Below are 20039 nucleotides of genomic sequence, written 5' to 3' on the forward strand. Positions count from 1 at the left end.
GGAGAAGACTGGGTCAAGCGTGTGTCCGGCGTAGTGGGTGGGGGTGTTCACCAGTTGCTTGAGTCCGAGGTTGGCGAGGTTGTCCAGCAGGGTGGTGGTGTTGTTGTCGTTGTTGTTCTCCAGGTGGAAGTTGAGGTCCCCTAGGAGGATGTAGTCGGCGGAGGAGAGGGCGTGAGGGCTGATGAAGTCTGCGATGTCTTCGCTGAATTGTGTGCGGGGTCCTGGGGGTCTATAGATGAGGGTGCCTCTGAGTGTGGTCTTGGGGTCGGTGTGAATCTGGAAGTGGAGATGTTCGGCAGCTGTGAGGGTGTCGTCGGAGTTGGTCGTGATGCGGATGGTGTTCTTGTGGACAATGGCGATGCCTCCTCCTGTCTGGTTGATGCGGTCCCTCCGGGTGATCTTGTATCCGTCCGGGATGGCGATGGCGATGTCGGGCGCTGAGGAGGCGTTCATCCAGGTTTCTGTGAGGAAGGCGACGTCTGGAGATGTGGTGTCGAGCAGGTTCCAGAGTTCCACGGCGTGTCTGTGGATGGAGCGGGTGTTAAGCAGGATGCACTTCAGGTGGTTGCTGTTGGTGCTTGGTTTGGCGGGCGCGGTGCGGGTCTGGATGCAGGAGAACTTGCAGGATTGGCAGGTGAAGGGTCCGTGGGTGCGTCTTGGGGCGGCACGGCAGCACCCGGGGATCCGGCCGGTGTTGAGTGCGATGAGGGTGGCGGCTTCGTAGGTCCGACGTGTAGGCTCGCAGCGGTGGGGGCCAGGGGGTCTGGCGCTGGGCGCGGTCCAGGCGCGGACGGGCGCAGACGGGCTTGCCTTTGGTGCGCCTTCGGCGCGCCAGCGGCGCGCCCGCTGCGCGCGCCCGCTGCGCGGCCTCCATATGAGGGGAAGAGGGAGGGAGGAGCAGCTGGGAGGTGGGAGCGGGGCGGCCAATGGGGAGCAAGGGGGCGGAGCTACCGGAGTGTAGCGGCGGGAAACGAACGGGCGGCGATGGGGTGACGCGACGAGGCTGGAAGAGAGAAGAACACGGTAAGGGCAAACAAGGTAAAAACAATACAATACAGTGGAACAATACCAGGGGCACAGGCACTCGGGGTACAGAAGAAAGAGCGGACACAGGCACTCGGGCACAACAAAGAGGGCGCTGGTGCTAGGTCACTGGAGGCGGGAAGGCAGTCAGGGCACAGGAGCACAGGGCACAGGAGCGAGAGCGGTCACGCTGGAGGCTGTGAGGCGGTGAGGGGAGCGACCTGCCTGAGAACCAGGGTCAGAGGTCGCTCTCTCTATCGCTGCACGGCCTCCATATGAGGGGAAGAGGGAGGGAGGAGCAGCTGGGAGGTGGGAGCGGGGCGGCCAATGGGGAGCAAGGGGGCGGAGCTACCGGAGTGTAGCGGCGGGAAACGAACAGGTGGCGATGGGGTGACGCGACGAGGCTGGAAGAGAGAAGAACACGGTAAGGGCAAACAAGGTAAAAACAATACAATACAGTGGAACAATACCAGGGGCACAGGCACTCGGGGTACAGAAGAAAGAGCGGACACAGGCACTCGGGCACAACGAAGAGGGCGCTGGTGCTAGGTCACTGGAGGCGGGAAGGCAGTCAGGGCACAGGAGCACAGGGCACAGGAGCGAGAGCGGTCACGCTGGAGGCTGTGAGGCGGTGAGGGGAGCGACCTGCCTGAGAACCAGGGTCAGAGGTCAGTGCTCCTATCAACACTGGACTCCGCTATATTCCAAGGCTCTTGGGCTCCTTACTCGTGGACCGATTTCGTTGGGTTTCTCCTTTACTAGACCTCGCCTCCTGAGGTTTGAACAGGCTCGGGTGCAGGCTACTAGAGGAGTCAGCCTCTGCTGCCGGGGCAGCAGGACATTGTGAAAGCAGCAGAATACCCCAAGGTCCAAATCTGCTGACACTCAGCTGCTCGCACTCAGCCGTATGCCATCAAGCACCAAGCCTGCTGCCGCCGTAACCCCGGACGTGAGCACACCTGAAGGTCTGAGACCAGGGCTGGAGCAGCAGGGGTGACTATCTCGGGGACGGGGGTGCACAGACAATGGAGCACAAAGGAGCTCCTTTGTCAGCCAAACTTCCATCTGTGAGAGCGCGGAACTGCAACAAGATGGTAAATACTGCAGAAACGTAAAGGCTGCAGGGGGTACGATGTGGTCAGGTAAGAAAAAACGTATGTTCTTTTTTGTAATTATTTTAATTAATCAAACATTAATACATATCTATCTATCTATCTTGTAAAGGCACGGTTGCCTCCTCCTTTCTCATAGATCCTTGCTTTTTGTTTCCTGTGTGGGTCATTGCAAAAGAATAGTATTCATTCAGTGTTACTTATCAAGGAGAAACCCAGAAGGTCATTAGCAAGTTAGAACGTGGCAGTTCTGTGAAGCAGATATTGGATGATGCTGTGTGAATACCTTTTTGGACTCTGAAATGTTCTTTGTGTCTGCAAATCTGACTTCTTGACTTTGGTACATTTTCTTTCTCCATTTTGAGACGTGTATAAATGAAGCACCTACAAATTATTGTCTTAACTTTACTAAAGAAATCTCTCTACTCAATCATTGGCCTATTCATCCTAGCTCTCTGTTATGACTTTACTCTGCTCTCCTCAGGTCATGCGCTAGTGCTCCTCAGTTCCTTGCACAGTGGATAAGTATTTACATGCGATGCGAGATGCAGCAAAATCCCAAGGCTTAGATAGAGGATGCAAGAACTGAATCTCGAGTGTCAGTAGTATTATTATTGCTCTGAAACCATTCCATGTCTAATCAGCTGACCCGGGCTTGTTAATGATGCATCAACGCTTGGGGTGCTTCAGTGCAATCAGGAATCTCTTGAGTAATTACTAATTGCTATTTGTAGGATGTCGTGCCTCCTGCAGAAGTGGGTGCCTGAGTCCCTCTGCAAGATGCAGTATTGCAGCTATTGGTCTTTCAGTTCCTCCGAGACTGTGCCGCAGGACTGCCTCATTTAAATCTCTCTATGATTCCACTATGCCTCTTGATTGTCATGCGGGATCCATTTCCAGTAAAATAGTATTTAACTAAGTTGTCACCTGGCTATTATAGTATCAGGGTTTGCAGAAGTCCAAATCCACATAGACCTTCTACAGCCCTTGCCCTGAAATCCCAGCGAGGCCCTGTGCTATTATAACCACTCGCTAATTCGCATTGATGTGAAATGCTTTTGAAATAGAATGAGGGCTCGTGATTATGGATACTTTTTGCACCAATCCAGGTAACTTTTAATAAACTTTTTTTTTTACTGATTGGTATTTTTTAGTAGAGATTTTTTTAAATTGCAAGATAAAAAAATACAGCAAACACCATCAGAAAATGATATTGCAAAGTACATATTCTCCCTTTTGTGCACGCTGTACATTTAAAGAGACTTACCTGTTATGTTACATAATTTGACAAAGCAGTAGTTTTGCAAAACAGCCACTTTAGTCCACGTTGCTCTGTTTGACTTTTCAACAGTTTCAACAGAAATAGAAGTTTCGCATAATCTGTTTGTAACGTTAATTGGGAATAGGCTCTGACCAATACCTTTCAATAAGTTCCATCTTGTGGTAGTTGGGGCTTATCCTCTAGCCAAGCTCTAGATACCTTCAGCCAAGCAATACTAGACCTATTAAAATAAATATATAGCAGTCTCGTGACTGGGGGACAAAAATATGTTTGCTGCTGTTCAAAGAGTTAATTTATGCTCATTAAGCCACACCCTACGCTGAGTACTCTGTGCATGACTGAAAGCCGTGTGCAGATGGCATTGAAGGCAGGGCATGAGAAAGGACATCCCATGCGCCCAGTGCCTACCTAAGGGCCAAAGACCATGCAAACTGGGGACTGAAGAAAGAGGGTCTATACACCTGTCATGGCTTTCAGCCCACGCCGATTTCCCTGGCCGACACTGGGCATGTACGGTAGTGCTAGTCTTTGGCCATGCCCTGCTCCTATACTTCCTGTGCACATTAACAGATATGCATGGCTTCCAGACATACACAGTAGGACAGTAGGCTCTGGATGCAGAGTATGGCTCTGTGATTGCAACCCAAGCTCCCATTCTTGAAATATACTTCTGCTTACCTTAGGGCCATAGGACCAATTTGCCTCAGTTGTACAGGGGCTTTTGGCCACACCTTGCACCCTGAACCCGCTGGAACACGGGAAGTGCCAAAAAGTGGAAATAGATAGATGAACAACATCAATGGTAACTGTAATAGATCATTACCCTTCTAGTTTATAAATGCAAACCTTACTGGATTCTGTATCCATATTGTTATGTACAGGGATGGTGCTTGAGCTCCATGTAATAGAAAAGTCATGGCCGTGCAACCTTGTACCGTTCGCTTGCTCTTTATATCGATGCCTGCAAAGTTTTTCATTTAACATCTTTTTATGGGCATTTGAGCATAGGTACATAACATTCATTCCATCATGGTACAAATAGAAATATATTTCTGCTGTCTGGTTGTAAACAAACAAAGGTAGAGAATGCCGGGTTTTTATGTTTCTGAATCATTCAGATGTCTTCCACTTTGCTATACATCTCCGGTATCATGAGTCTGCCATTTTGTATTTGCCAAGGCATTTTTGAATTAGTTCCGTATGTGCCATTGTAGCAAATGTGAAAGAATGGCATCTGTTGTTCTACAACTACAACATACAGGTCTCATCATAAACATTTGCCATGTATAGTATATGTTGTCAACGTACAGAATGTCATACTTAAATGCCATGAAAAAAAGACAAAACATCTAACATCAATTTCAACCTAAATGGTATTTCTTCTCAAATGTACATTTTATGTTTCCCAAAGTGTTTGTGTATGAAACATACGTTAAATGCTTCACTATATAGATACTGCCTGAGAGTCATCATATACTAATTCATAGAGGTTCATTTCTCAGTGTCATGTTGGGTTGGCCATTGAATTGACTGGTGTACAGTTCCAGGGAATGGAGTCTTGTACTTGGATTTAGAAGAATCATGCTTGTTTCAGTTGCTTAGGGTTTGTCGGGTAGAGGTCAATGAGACTAAAATCTCACCCTAACCATCTGCAACTGGTCTTATATGTAAGCTTTTTTAGGTTTTGCCAGTTCAGCACTTGAGCTGTGCTTGCAAAATCACTTTGTAAATAAATAAAAAAATGAATAGGGGCCTAGAGCCTGCCCATTATTTACCATTGGCTGACTTCCAGGTCACACTCATTTCCTTGGTTCTCAATGGTCAGCACCTCCTCCATTGCTTTCTCTTCCTGTTTTTCAGCCATTCTGTGGAGTATGGAGCAAGTACAGTTCTCTGTCTGCGGCCAGTGTCCTTCCACTGGCCGCATGCTTCCCAGGTTACCTTCTTTTAGCTCAAGCGCCCAAGCGCTTTGACCTGTTGTAATCTTTCTGTGGGCTTTTAACCACACCCACCAAATGCCCATCACAATCACTCATTCATGGGCTTGCCTTTCAAAAATTCTTTGTTTTCATTGGTAAATGCTTTACGTTTATCCCTCCTTGGGTCGGTTTTGTTACCATCTTGGACACCAATGCTGTTACATGGATAATTGCTTGTTTGCCTATATGTTTGATTGCAAGCAAACTTTTTTTTCCTTTTGTGTCCCTCCTTCGAGTTCATGCTCATGGCAGCCATGGTGCTTTGAATCGACTTGCTTATGTCAACAGTTTTACATTTCATTTTCAATTTGTGTGGCAAGAAAAGTCCAGTTAGGAATTTACAATGCTAGTAGCTCTCACTCAAGCAAACGCGAGACCCGCTGCATTGCAAATGCATTTTTACTTTCTAGTGCAGCACTCTATAGGAATTTTGCAGGTAGTCTGAAATATACTACATTCCGTTGCATGCCCCATCTGTTTCACCACCTCCCTCTCTTTAACGTTGGCCACCCCTGTTGCTTTCACCATCCACCAACCATCCTCCCCCTTTTCAGAGCTTTAACCATAACCCCCCCGCCCCCAGTCTTTGTTTGGACACAACACATTTTATTTGGTTTCATTTCTTCATTGAAATGTCTGCTTCTGGTGGCCGGTTCTGCTCTGTTTTTATTGTCTATATTTCTGCAGCACAGGCACTCAAAGATTCAAGATAGTGGGCCTTATAAGGGATCTAATGTATTTGGGATTCTTTTAAGCTCTTAGTTTCCTCCTGAAATAAGTTGTTGTAAGAACTGGTTCTGTGATGCAAGTATGAATTTTCGTGCAAAAAGATAGTTCACTATGTTAAGAATATATGTTTTTTTAAAATGTTTTGCATTTATATCTTGCTGCAAACAGAATCAATCCCTTCAACCCATTAATTGGGGAATTTTACACAGCCAGCACAAAAATGTTACCTCTTTAAATGTTTGAATACAGAAATCAGTAAGTGAAATCTAGCAAGTGTTAGGACACATTGCTCCCAGTGTCCGACGATATTAATAACCTGTGATCTGTTTAAGCTGGAATTAATTTTGTTTATTAAAATCTACAAATGATGCTTCAAAATGTTGGATTACGTGGTATGCACAGCACAGTCATTAGGTCGAGCATAGCAGCGTCCAAGAGCTGCTTTTCCGACACGTCCATCACTATCACTCGTTCATGGGCTTGTCCTTCAAAAATCCTTTATTTTCGTTGGTAAATGCTTTACCTTTGTCCCTCCTTGGGGCAGTTTAGTTACCGCCTTGGACATCGCCCCTGTTACATGACTAATTGCACTTTTGCCGATATGTGTGACTGCGAGCGAACTTCTTTTTCCTTTTGTGTGCTCCTTCACGCTGATGGTGTGGCACTTTGAATCGGCTTGCTTATGTGAAACTGTATTACTTTTCATTTTCAATTTATGTGGCAAGAAGAGTCCGGTTAGGAGTTTACAATGCTAATAGCTCTAACTTGAGCAAATGCTTGTTTTTATACAGAAAACTCCACGCCCAGAAGGACACAGAATCCTTTTTCCCAGTGGTCCTGACTTTAACCAAGTAATTCAGTGTTCCAATAGATCTTGCACATGCAAAACCTACTGGTTTAGCCAATGCTTGTTTCTTTTTGTAGGTTTATACTTTCTCCCTCTGTTCACTTCTGCACCCACTGTAAAGATGGACAGGGAGCAGAAGGGTGCACTAGGTGATTTCCATGCCATAGCTATTGCTCTTTTTGCTAATACCAGTGCCACACCTAGGAATCTACTATTTACCTTTAGGGAAATGGGGAGAGGCCGTCAAGGTAAGTCTCTCAGTGACACTCTCCCAATAATTCCTCAGCCCTGGCAGCTCCATGTCAATTGGAAGAAACATGCTTCAGGTTCCATATTTCTTGGACGACTGCAGCCTCCACCCCAAAGATCTCTCTTATCTTTCTAGATATTAAATATTTGTGTGGAAGTGTGCAAGCATATGTTTCCATACATCAATTTATCTATTCAAGTCTCCTTCCCATTCAGTTTCATGGCAGCTGCATTCGGTTCAGTGGAGTTTAGCAACACATATAGCCATATCACTAGGTGTCTAGCATCCCCATAAGTAAATATTAACTGACTGACCCCATGGGTGTTCTTTTCCGTGTCTGTATGTTCCCAGAATTTTCGAATAACTCTTTTTGACAGCTCCATACACTAGAAAGTGCCCATTTGGTAAATCATTCTAGTGGCTCTTTTAATGTTCCCAATTTTCACTGAAAGTGACAACCCATCTCTGTCTTCAGGCCTTCCATTTGTTTCGCTCTGCAGTCTCCTCGGTTATGGCAACCCCAGAAGAGGGGTAGCCGGAGCATGTGCCCGAATTTAAGTAGATCTTTTTAAGGTGATGTTTATATTTTGCATTGCTATCTTTAAGAGCCTATTCTGCCCTTTTTTGATTGAGCACCTTGCAAGTAAAAAGGCGCTTGGGAGAACCCTCTGGAGTTCACATGCTGCAGCCTCAAAGTGCACTACGTCTAACCCTGCAGAGTTAAAGTTCTCTTGATTAGTGAATTTTGCACAGTTCATACTTAGCATTTGCATGTAATGGAATATTCCCCCATGAAAATGTAAAGTGGAAGCAAATCCCATCACGAGCTTCACAATTGTTGTGCCTTCCATGGATTCGGCTGAGTGACAACAATGCAGAATATTTTATGCAACTCTAAGAGCTCTTCGGATTTGCATTCCCTTAGTTGTGCTTGCGTACGCGTTGCAGATTTTTTTTTATGCACTTGCATCCCTTGGCTCTGCATTCGTCACACGTATGAGGGAAGAGGTTAGTTCAGAACGCTGTACCCCTACCAATCCCATCCGTGGCGCGGACTCATGATGAACCGAGTTAGAGGCAGGTGTTTTGAGTATAAGTAAAATATCTGAAAATAGTGCTGGCTGGGAAATAGGAAATTAAATAGACTGCTGGTACTGCCTTAGTGCCTGGAAGTAATGAATTTTGAATGCTCCCACCGGTGGTAGTAGCCCAGTATAGTTTATAAACATATTGGGGCACATTTATGGAAAGTGGTGCTGTGCGGAGTGCAGCGCCACGTTCCCTGCGCCCCTTAGCGCCCCTTAGCGCTACCATGTGTGCGCCGTATTTAAAATACGATGCACCATGGCACAGGGTATGGGGCAATAGCGTCATTCCTTGTGATGCTACTGATGTACTCTGCAGGAGTAGCGCCAAAATGTTGGCGCTACTCCTGCAGAGTACATAGGGGCCCATTCTAAAGAATGGAAGCCCCCTTTTAACGCCTGCTTGGAGCAGGCGTTAAAAGTGCAGAAAAAAAGGCACAAGGAAATCTTATAGATTTCCTTGCGGCATTTTTTCACCCCCCCCCCCCCTAACGAGGGAACGCCCCCTTGCATACATTCTGCCTGGCGCAGGCATGATGTAGCACAAAGAATGGCAAAGTGCTGCAATGTATGCATTGCGCTACTTTGTAAATATGGCGCGAGGATTTTGGCCCCCTGGGACACATTTTGAAAAAAATGATGTTAATGTGGCTCAAGGTGGCGCTAGGGGCTTATAAATATGCCCCATTGTCTTCTATATATTTCTTGTAAAACAAAACAATTTCCGCACAATGGTGTCTTCCTGATTTTATGGCTTATGTACTGTGTTAGATCGGAAGTTTACTATGGGGTTACTTCTCAAACGTTATTTGAATAATTAGAAAGCTATGTTTGTAGGTTAGTGTGAACCTAGCCAAAAAGCTTTGAGCAATGTGTCTGTTATTGGGTTACTTGTACGGTCCAAGTCTATTATTGCTTTTTTGTGGGGGGATTTACTAAAACCATTGTGTTCTAATACAAATCCATGCAAGTCATGGATTTCTGTGAACACTCCTGTTCCACTGTATGTATGTATTCCTGTGGCTAGTTCACAAATTAGACAATACACAGGAGTAAGGGCCAGATGTACAAAAATGCAATTTTGCATTTCTTAAATAGTGACTTCATAGAAATCGCTATTTAAGAAATGCAAAATGCTATGTACAGAGATACCGATTTCGTAGGAATCACTATTAGGATATCGGTATTAGGAAATCCCATTGCATTTTAGTCAATGGGCCGGTTTTGCATATCTTAAATAGCGATTTCTTACTAAGAAATCACTATTTAGGAAATGCAAAACCAGGGAAGGCAAAGGGCAAAAGGGCCCCTTGTTGCACCCCAAAAATAGGGGTGCACCTGTAGAGCACACATATACCTAAGGAGCAAAAGTGCCTTGCGGTGCTTTTTTTAAATTGCACCTGGTTACCATTGACTGGAAGTCGGTGGTGATTGCATCTCCTAAATGCCCAAGTCGCATTTAGGTAATGCTTTCTACATTAGAATAGGAATCGCAAATAGGAAATCCATATTTGCCATTTCCTATTCTGGGAATTGCAAATTGCGATTTCTATACAGTAGAAATCTCAATTTACGATTCCTTAAGGGCCTTTGTACATAAGAAAAGGCCGTTTTGCATTTCTTAATGGCCTGAAATACCGATTCAGACCATTAAGAAATGCAAAAGGTCACAAGTGCGGCAAAAACACTTTCCCCATTTTTCCAATACGTTGTTTTCCCTGATAAGAGATACCTTTCACTGCTCCTCTGTGAAGTATTGGCTTATTTGGATGTTTTTAACATATAATTTGTACAATTTTTCCAGTCTTTTTTTTTTTTACAAAAATTTAGGGATGGTGAACTGGATAAAGAAAATCATTGGGAAGGTTTGTTATTACTCACAACTCCATCTTGTTCGCTGTCGTCCTAACGGCACCCCTCTGTGCTGCATTGGGAACATCTAAGTTCATGCCAGTAGTCCTAAACTTAGCACTGCAGACAATCTAACCATTTTACCAAGTTTCTTATGTAGACAAAATATAAGCATAGCTCCATTATTATCTATGCCCGCAGGTTAGATTTAAGGGCGAGCACAAAGCGCTCCATCTCTCTTCTAATCTCTCTTTAGAGGGATTTTAACCACGCCCATGTTACGTCAGTCACTTTCATTGGTTCGTGGGCTTGCCTTTTAAAATCCGCTTGTTTTCATTCATGAAAGGCATGCATACGTCATGCCTTTTATGATGTTTAGTCCTCCTAGAGAGCACCGGTAAAGTACTGGAAGCATACGAGGCTCCATGTTTTCCGTATGGTTTCTGGACTATTTTTCTCTTTATTTTGCAGTGCGATCGTGCTGTTTTACACAGCGCGATCATGCTCTTTTTTTTTTTTTTCATTTAATGTGGCAAGAAAAGTCTGGTTAGGAGTTTACATGCTAATAGCTCTAACTCAACGCAATGCGAGACCCATTGCATTGAAAATTCTTGTTTTAGGGGCCATCAATAGAATTTAGGTCACAAAAATGTATTGATCCATTACGAGCATCTTTTACGTAAACTATGTAATAGTAACTGACAGAACTAGGTGTAATATATAGTCACATAATGATATCACTGTTGTGAGAAAAAAAAACTTTATTAATGGAGTTGTTTGAGGTAAAACAGATAGATATTCCAATTTTTAGTAAAACTGATTTGTTTTTATCACAATTTTTTGTATTTGCTCCCCTAATTTGAAGTGATATTTAAGTAAATATAGACCTGCTTGTCTTTCATATATTTATTTTTCTCTTAACTGAACTGTAATGTGCTTCTTTGAAACTGCAACAACAGGCATCTTTGGCAAGGGTACTGTTCAGACTGTCCAAATCATTGAAAATAGGTAAAAAGTCGTCCTATGGAGCGTTTGGCCTATGTCTGTCGGTAGATGTGCATTTTAGATGCTGTGGAAGCTTGGCTAGAGCACAGTAGGCATCTTGTTTTTCTTCCACCTCATCCCTGCAAGTGACTTGCTTGCAATATATATCACACATATTTAATATAGACACAATGGTTCCTGCTGAACCTAAATATTTAATTCATGTGTTTTTTACTCTACACTTCATCAATTATATAAACCAAACATTAATAATTAAGCATTGTTTTAAACAACTAGTAAAGATTAAGTATGAAAAGAAAGTTTGTATACTGTAGAAAAAATAGTAATATATATTTAATAAGCACACAATTAATATATAAATCACTTGAAAAATGCGAGTGAATAAACAATACATTTTTGTGAATAAATCACAAAAATGCGAGGATTCTGAAAAAACAAGAACTAATTTCGTAATTATATATAGTAAAAAAAATGGTTTGTAATTATAGGTATACATATATGCATTCTTAAGACATGGCCAAATCGTATGATTAGCAAATAAAGAGGTATGAAACATGCATAAGACAGTAGAAAAAAAGTACATAATGGCTTGCTAGGAGAGGAGATCAGGAATTATAGAGTGTAATTTAGATCAGGTATTTTCGAGCTCAGTTTTCACCAAGCATTGTGCAAAAAGGCAAGTGTTAAATCCAAAAGTACAATCCAAGAGCAACTGGGCTAGTTAAAAAATTAAGAATATAGAGGACTGACAACTGAAGTCATTTATTAATTGCCGATCCCGTTGACATGGGTGTCAGAAAAGGCACCATCTTCTTGCCAGTAAGCCTCAACTTATATATGGAACTCCTGGGCGACCCAGTTGGTTGGCAAAAATGAACTTCTACCAATATGCAAATGATTCATTGTGCTATCTCTGGCTTCAGTTCTACCCGACTGAAGAACTAACGTTCAGCTATCCAAGCCTGGATGTCCAAGACCTACCTCAAGTTAACTCGACCAAGAAGGCATATGCCCTCATAGCCATTGCTAGCAGCCAACATGTCTAAAAAAAGCTAAATGGCTTACCTTAGCTTCAAGATTTACACGATGTGCCATACTAGAGCCACGTGTATTGATGAGTAAACTTGGAGTTTCCGGTTGGGAGGAGGTGGTCTTCTTCAAGAATGATTGACCATAATTGGCTTTGCTGCATCATGTCAGACTTGTTCCCCGATCCGCAAAGCTGTAGAGACCTATTGATGTCAAAGATGAGATTGCCTGTGTTCGCTCCTGACCAGGGTTCTCTGTTCCTGGCCTCCAAAACCCCACACTGTCTCTGGAGTAGCTTGAACAAACAGTCAAGGCCCATCCTGAGGAAGGTGGTATGATGGTTGAGAAAAGACAGAATATCAACACAACTGTTTGAATTTCAATAACAAGGGACTGGCCAATGAAAGTTGTTGGTCAAAGAATACTTCAACAGTAATAAAATATACATGAACACTAAAAAGAACAAACTGGTAGGGGTTACACAGTTCAGTATGCACATGAAGTAGTGATAGTGAACACAAAGCAAGACAGTGTGCTCATGTTGAATGATCATTGTGCTATTCGGAGTGCCGTTCCGAAACATTCAGTCTGACGATTTTCTAGCCAAACATTGTAAGTCCTACTGTACTGTTTGCAACCTGCTGATTCTAGTCTGTAGTGTTATCATGAGACAAATGCAATATAGTGGATGCAACCAGTGGGGAAATCCAGCAGGAGATTCGCACAATAATGTTAATGGTCTCAGTGTGACTTGAGGCACACTTTGTTTGGCACCTGCCCACTAAAGGTTTTGGTTGACCTCTGCTGAATCGTATAGTAGCTTTTAGATGCCAGGAGAAGATACCAAAGTGGGTGTCTCACAGATGTGAACACATTCAAATATGGACCCAAGAGAACAATGGTCTTGTCAGGTGGAGACATTAATCTCACTTGCATGCTTAGGCTGATTTTGGACAGCCCTCTGCAAACAGTCTTTAGACAGAATATTGAAACAAAGATATTGTGGGGCAAAATATTGTGCCAAAAATATCGAGGACAAAAATATCATGAAGTTAAGTTTCTATAGGTAGGCAAAGTTTTACTATATATAACCCTACATATATGTGCCTTGCAGGGGAGGCCGATACAAATTGAAAATGGTGGGGTGGGTGGAGGGAGTGCAGGGGAGGGGAGTGTCTGGGGGTTTATAATTAAAAAAAACACTTGCTGCTGCCGGCAGCCTCCCGCTCCTCTGCTTCCTGGTCCCAGCAGTCCCTGGGACAGCACTGAAGGCTCCCTGTGCAATCCCTGTGCTGCTCTCATGCTATTACCAAGCATGAGAGCAGTGCAGGGATTGGCCTGAGCAGGCTGGTTTACTGCTCGCTCAGGCACAGGGAGTCTGTGCTGTTTCTCCAACCCGTCTGTCAAATACAGCTGGGCTTGAGAAACCTAACTGGGAATGTCCGTTTGGCCAGCCTAGACAGACATGCACAGTTAAGTGCACTCAACTCCCAGGGCCCGGCCCGGCCCCTCCCAGCACAGACAGCCTCAGCCAGCAGCTGAAAAATAAAATGATACTAAATATTGTTTTACTTTTCAGCTGCTGGCTCTTGAGCTGGTGGAGCGATGCTGCTCTGCTATTGCAGAGGAGCCGCTATTGGTACCTTGACAATTTCTGTATCTTCAAGATGTATAGATGTGGAGTTAAGAATACTAAATCTATACTTACCTGTTTGTACTTACCTTCTCGATATTTTGGTCCTCAATATTATTGACACAATATTCTGTCCACACAATAATTTTATTTCTGATGTTCTGTCAGTGATCCCTCCAATCTCTGGTGAAGGGTTTACTTCTTTTATCTTCTGGGCCAGCATCTCTGGACCTCTGGAGCCAGCTGGAAGACTTCCATAGAGACAAGATGAGAAGCAGGACCAACCATGAACTCAAGCAATACCTTCAGACTTATTGGTAGCCTTAACGGAAAGGGATGCTCTCGGGTACACCTCCAGGAAGCACTCTTGCTTGAAGCTAGCAGATTATTTCTTACTGTGGCTTGTCAATGTGTTAGAGTGGGGTTCCTGTTCATATTGACAGTTCTTGGCTGTTGGGCAAGACCTTGCTGCGAATTAGTTTGTTCATATGTACAGCGCCTTGAGACTCTCACAGGTGAGTAGTGCTCTTTACAAATCCCTGATTGATTGATTTAAAGATCCATCCAGTCAGGCTAGAGTGGGTTTTCATTACCTAGAGGGGAGGCTGGGAAAAGGAAGCTTGTCCTGCTCCCAAAAGTAATAGTAAAGGGTAGGTGCCCATATGAAACCAGACAGGTATGCTCTCCTCTGGCCACTTGTGGCTTTGAGTCTTGACTATTTCTCCTCCATACTTTCCCTCAAGACCAATGCTTAATTTGAGCCGGTGGTTTCCGGTGCGGGGCACCGGCACTTATTTTTGAGGACTGGCACTTATTTTGCTGCCTCAAGCATTTATTGCGAGCAAAAGCCTCAAATGGGAAAAATGGAGGAAGAGAAAAACGAAAAAGTTTCACAAAGGGAGAAAGCAGAAAGCTGCAAGCGTGAGCTGAAGGCGCAGGGAGTGGCTGTAAATGGATTAAAGATTAAAGCTGCCTGAGATGGCTTTAGGTTTCGCTGCATCAGTATTCCGTGTTTGCACATTTAATTGCAGCAGCCGTATGTTTCAGAGGAGAGCTTCGGGCACTGGCACGTTTTTATTTACAAATTAAGCACTGCTCAAGACAAAAGAGTAAGGAGCCGGAAGAAGTGGGGAATGGGGTGACCTTGTTGCTTCTCTTTTGGTATAACGAGTCTCTCAAACTGCACCCAAACACTGTACCTTGCATTGGCAAAGCCCATAGGTTATGCCTTTAAAAGAAAAAAGCCAACCTATCGGTTCAGCCAGTGCTATTTATTCTTAGTTTTCCGTTCTATCACAGTGCCCACACATTTTAGAACGGTAAAGAAAACATAAAAAAAGAAGTGCACACAGCACAAATATTGCATCTGGTGCGACCTAGAAATTTAAAAAGGTGGAGTGGGACAGCGAGCTACAGGCAAACTGAGAGGGGTGGACAACAAAATAGTGCGTGGAACTACTTTCATTGTTTTTCCATCTATGAAATGTCATAGGATGATACCAAGGCTGACAGACAGCCCTTTTAGCCAGTGGGTAACAAAGTAGGCAAATAATGAAACGTGTGCTCAAAATCCCCTTTCTGCAGATGCTTGTGTGTGTGTGTTTGTTGGTGGGTGTATATTGTGGGATGGGAATAGTTCTTTCTAGACCGCTAAAGTTCTGTGAAAGCGAGACCAAAAAAGAGAGGAACATCAGGTACCAAAAATAGTGAAGTGATAACGGATAGATTAGGCGGTTCCCCAAACAAAATCGTCAGACATTCGAAGAATACCCATAATGGTCAGTCGTACGTAACCTCATAAAACCAGACCCAAGACCAAGTGGCTCGCGCGACGCTGAAGGGACCGGGCCGCGTGCGGGCGGAGCGACGGATTGATGGAGGGAGGGAAGGGGGAATAAATTCAAAATAATTTTTTTAAAACACTTACATGTGCCACCGCCTTCACAACTGCGCTGCTCCTCTCCTTTCCGACAGCCTGCAGGCACAGGCTCCCAGCCTGCCCTACGCCAATCCTGATGCTGCTCAAAGCAGTGTCAGCATTGGCTGGGAGTGCCCAGCCAGGGCGCTCAGAGGCAGACTGGGAGCCTGTGCGGGCTCTCTCCAGCCTGGCAATTGTGTCATTGGGTGGGAGAGACCCCTGTGCGCATGTGTGTTTGGCCGGCCTCAGGTGGCTGGCCAAACACACATGTGCTCTGAGGGGGAGTGCTGTGCACTCCCCCTCACTGCTCGTCACCCCTGTGGCCCTGTCCCTTTTCCCCCAAAAACGATAATAAACAAGGTTTATTATCGTTTTTGTGGAAAAGGTTAGCAGCTGCCGTGCTGGCGGGGGTGGGGCGATGCTCCTCCGCCCCTATGGAGGAGCCACCACTGTTACTCCATGTTGTCTTGATCAAGTGCAAGGTTCTGTGCATGAAGCTCACTGGGGTGAAGGACGGGCACACATGCAGAACTTGGCTCCCCACTGCGGGCTCACCGAGAACTTGTGCACTGTGCATGCATTCGACCAATCATGGTGGGTCTCCAGCTATCTAAAGCACAGAGGGAGAATGCTTGTCCCTGATTTCACACAATTTAGCTCATGCCCCGGTTTTTAGAGAGGGTCACCTGAAAACGGTGGGAGGTGTTTTTTTGTTTTCTAAAGTAGAGATAGTTAGCAAGTGTTATCGGAAAGCAATTTACTTAACAGGCATTACACTAGCTTAAAAAATCATTTTTCAAGCTCTTCGTGCCTGTTATAATTATAAGCTGATGAGGGCTGTCATATTGTGCTACCTGCTGAACTAAAATTGTAGTCCTTCTATTTTGTGAAATGTCCGGTTTTTGGCTTTAAAATTCTGGTCACCCTGACATCAGAGCACCACAAGGTGATGGGCAGCCCTCTGTAAACGTAATACATAAATAGGTTGCAGAACCAAGGAAGCATCCAGCATACTTCTCCACCTTCTAGCATGGACATCGATTCCCCAGAATTGCAGGGGTAGGTGGGGTTACATCACACACACGTCCATCCCCTGGGGATGTCATAGTGTTGACCTTTGTCCCATCCTTAACCCTCCAGAAGCCTCCTGTTTGGTGCAGGGAAGCGATGCACACTGCATAAAGAAAGGCAGACACTTTAGCAAGGACAATGCTGGGGAACTAAGGGGAGAGAGCAGGGGGGAGCAACACAAGCCCTGACCTGGTTGTTGACTCTGCAGTTTTGGTTTTTGACAAGTGCATTCCTGTGTTTCTTGCCAAATTATTTTGCAGATTTTTTTTCTGAATTATCTTTGGCGTACACGTCCTCACCTTTCGCAGGGCGCTTTTAGGGACTGTGTAAAAGCTCCGAGCGATGCATTGATGCCGAACTGCAATAAGGGAGAGTTTCAGTCGGGAGAACCCGGCTCCAGTCCGCGCAGGAGCGGGGCCCAGCCGTACAGAAATAGCCGCATGTGCTGCAAGGTGGAAGGACACGCCTTTAATATTCATGCGGATAGCAGGGTGGGCGCGCGCAGGAAGGAAGCCCCCGAGCGCCTCGGAAGATATTTAAGGAACACGTTTTCGCAGCGGCCTCCTGGGGCCCGGCTGCTGACGTCAGCACGCTGCCCTGATTACACCGGCCCGGAGAAGCATTTCGGGGGGACGCAAGTTACCCACAGCCGTGGGAGTTATTTATGTGACAGAACCACTTATGGCACTGGATTTACGCCAGAACAATTTCGGGGCGTCTCATCAAGTATTCCTTTGGTTGTTCACTGGAGAGCGAAATGATACTGCTGAAATAATTCCTACACTAATCACCAAAGTTATTTTTACATGTATTCCTGTCATTTATTTTATCTGTTTAATATAGCTTAAACTTATTTCCAGTGAACTTTACAGAGAACATTTTTATTGCAGCAGGAGTGACTGAAAGACGTGCGGTGCAGCACGGACATTATTTTGTGCGTAGGGGATGACTGAACCCAGAAGGGGACTGTGATGGGTGTGACAGCATATGATTGTGGCATTATTAGACAGCACGGTTATATTTTCATTACTCCTAATTGTACAATAACACACATTTACACTAGACCAGTGGTTCCCAACCTGTGGTCCGTGGACCCCTGGGGACAGTGCTTAATTTGTAAATAAAAATGTGCTGGAGCCCAAACCTTTCCCCTGAAACAGGCGGCTGTTGCAATTGAATATGCGAGCACGTAATACTGAGGTAGTGTAATCCTGAAGCCATCTCGAGCCTCTTCAATCCATTTACAGCCACTTCCTGCCCCTTCAGCTCACTGTTCAGCTTTCTGCTTTCTCCCTTTGTGACGCTTTTTCGATTTTCTCTTCCTCCATCTTTCTCATATGTGTTTTGCTCACAGTAAATCCTTGAGGCAGAAAAATAAGTGCCGGCCCTAAAAAATAAGTGCTAGTGCACGGCACCGGAAACCACCAACACAAATTAAGCACTGCCTGGGGGTCCACAAAGCCTCCTCAGGGGGTCCGCCACTGCGTAGAAAATTAAATAATATTAACAGATGAGGTCCCCAGCTCTCACTAATGACTCAGTGGAGGGGTCACCTTATTCCAGTAATGATTCAGTGGGGATCCCCGGGTTCCAGTAATGATAAAGTTGGGGTTCACAGAAGTCAAAAAGCTGGGAACCACTGCATTAGGCAAATGTTTGGTTCATAATTTAGCTAAAGGAGGTGGGGTGATTTGCCCAGGATCACACAGTTTTTGCTCAAGTGTCAAACCAAGGCCCAAGACTCAATCTGGAAGTGAAGTCAGTAGACCGATTCTACTTTCATGCTTTCATCTTTAATTAATTATATGGAGGATCACTGGACTGGAATGAGGTGGTTCTGTGATCACAGAGTTTTCCGTATAAGTATAGATTTGCCGCATTTGCAGGTAATGCATCACCTGCTGCATAATTTGCAGATTTTAACAAAATAAGTGTTTGTAGCTCAAGCTGATCAAAAGCTACTAAAAGGCTGCAACACGTGTTGACGTTCAACTGAAGGCCTTTTGGGAAAGTTGACTGGCCACCCATTGGATTTGGGTGTTGAACTAGTACTAATGCGGTGAAACCTTTTGCACAGATATTGTTAACATGTCAAAGTGACAAAATAATACTATCACAGACTATGCCGCATTACACCACATAATTGGCCTTTTCTTGCAGCATATTTCAGTCACACCTGCCATATAATTTGGTCTAACCGTGCCACATAATACAATTGGCCCAGATTATATGCCTTGCTCCATCACATACGCATCACACGCACCAAAAAAGCAGCCCCCTGCACTGCTTTCCAGCTGTGTTCAGCAATACCTCTATACACTCTTGCTCGACATCACCCCCACTTTAAATAAGGGCAACTACTTTTCCTCCTTCCATTCTCGACCACCTTTGCTGCCAAATTTCAATAACTTCTCCAGCCTGAACAACGCCCCGGTCTTCTCCGGCCACCAGTACTAGACCATTTTGCAGCTTCAATGACAGTTTGAACTGCAGGGCTGTCGCTCCATGCTTTCTCTGCCTCTTGATCCCAAACCACGTTACCACAGACCAACTTACACCTCATACTGCTGAAACCTGGAGAACTGGTGGTCACTGCAAGTTTAACTGCATGTTTTCCATTTTTACTCAATCAGAGCAGAAAAAAATGGAAATAGGTAGATAAAACAATGTTTTTCCTGAAGGTGTTATGAAATTATTTATTAGCTTTGATCTGGAAACTTGATCTGAAGACCCGGGTCATATTCAACTATGGGCCGAATTTAATAAAAATGGAGCTGCATCCTATACAGAGCCAGTTTTCTTGGATATTGGAGGCCCGTGACATCACTTCCACTGACATCAGTTCCTCAGATATCACTACACTCATTGCTTACGCAAATTAGTTTCCCGCCCACTATTTTTAGCACGTGTGCCTGATAATAAATATCACTGCAATTATTGCTTTTCTGCAGAATAAATGTGTTTCCTGTTGTTTCTCCAACAGTGAATGAAGGATGCATATAAAAATTCCCCCGTATTCTAACAAATATGCCTTTAACCTTTCCCCCAGTAGCAATAATGGATATTATTGCCAAAGAGTTCAACCTTATTGCGAGAACCTTTCTAAATCTGACTTGAGAGCCCATTTGCTTATACGACTTATTTTTTTAAACTAATTTAGATATACAGAGGGGGGCCTTGGCTCCACTCAGTGGAGTGTTAGCCTTTCACCTAATGCTATTAGCT

At 44.6% G+C, this 20039-nt stretch overlaps 1 protein-coding gene across 2 annotated transcripts in view; it reads left to right on the forward strand.

Annotated features, from left to right (window-relative positions):
- Positions 1-20039, forward strand: part of ARHGEF9 (Cdc42 guanine nucleotide exchange factor 9) — a 902972-nt gene that overhangs the window by 294614 nt on the left and 588319 nt on the right. The window lies entirely within an intron of this gene.

This window comes from Pleurodeles waltl, chromosome 2_1 (genome assembly GCF_031143425.1).
Source record: "Pleurodeles waltl isolate 20211129_DDA chromosome 2_1, aPleWal1.hap1.20221129, whole genome shotgun sequence".
Classification (NCBI taxonomy): domain Eukaryota; kingdom Metazoa; phylum Chordata; class Amphibia; order Caudata; family Salamandridae; genus Pleurodeles; species Pleurodeles waltl.